Genomic DNA, 1,204 nt, shown 5'->3' on the forward strand with positions numbered 1-1,204 from the left:
CAGGTACATTGGGCACCTTAGGTACTCAGAATCACTGGGAGGTGCAGCCTGGTGCACCTGGTTGCTGCTGGCAGCAGGGGAGGAGGTGTCACCTTCTACCAAGTCCTCCTCGAAGGCCAATTGCACTCTGCAAACCAATAAATTAAGAAACTAATGTGTCCCATTGTCCTGGGGATGCAATCTGCTGCCAGCAGCAAAGGTACCCAAGTCTCTCACTAAAGAGCTGCCTCTCAGCAATGGCAGATAGAGCCTGCATGTGTGGCAGGTTGGTCCCGGTGTGCTGCCAGTGTCCAAGTAATGTGCTGTGCCCTCAGAAGGCACCCAATGGTCCTTTGTCCCACCATCTGCACATGTCTGACCTCGACAGATGAGGCCAGGCAATGTGGCCCTTCAGGGCTGGCCCACACCTCTCTAAGGCTTGTTGTCACAGGGGTCACAATGACTCCTTTGTGATGTCACAGCTGTCAGGGACCACGCCCAGAACAGAAGCCCTGGGGCCTCGGGGAGCCAAATCTTCCCCAAGAGCTGTCTCCCACCACATTTTTCATATAAATTCACAGGTTTCACCATTCATTCCCATGTTTTAGAAATAAACCATCTCAAGGCATTTCTTACTCCATGGCTGACTTTGCAGGTCAAGGAAGGTGATGCTCCCCCTCTGCTTAGCACTGGTGAGGCCACACATGGAGTCCTGCTTTACTATATCTCACTGTATTGTGGGAAAAATTTTAGGCAGAGGTTTTCACAAGTGGCAGTGAAATCAGTTGACAGGGGTCTGATATAGCCGCTTTTATCTTGATTTATCTTAATCTTGCCCTAGCACAAGCTGAGGTCAGCCTAGTCCTAGCTCCATCTGTGCAGCTTGCAAAGCATTTTAGCACGCCTGTGAAGTTTCCCTGTTTTTTTGTAAAGGTTTGTACATGAGGAGCAGAAATTTTCATGGTATTATTCATCTCTACTGCTACAGTTACCTGAAAGGAAGCTTGGAATTCTGCCTGATCTGTGTGCAGGTTAGAGCAAAGTGAAAGTAAAACCAATAAAACAAGTTAAGGTTCGGATAGGTAGGAAAAAAAATACACTGGGGACAATTCATCAGCTTGAAATTCAGCATATACTTATGTGATATTGTTAGCGTAGAAAACACATAATCACTGAATGATTATATGGGTGCTTTTATTGAAGAGCTCTGGGAGTCGGGGTACAG

Source organism: Acanthisitta chloris, unplaced genomic scaffold (genome assembly GCF_000695815.1).
Source record: "Acanthisitta chloris isolate BGI_N310 unplaced genomic scaffold, ASM69581v1 scaffold31344, whole genome shotgun sequence".
In the NCBI taxonomy this organism is placed as follows: domain Eukaryota; kingdom Metazoa; phylum Chordata; class Aves; order Passeriformes; family Acanthisittidae; genus Acanthisitta; species Acanthisitta chloris.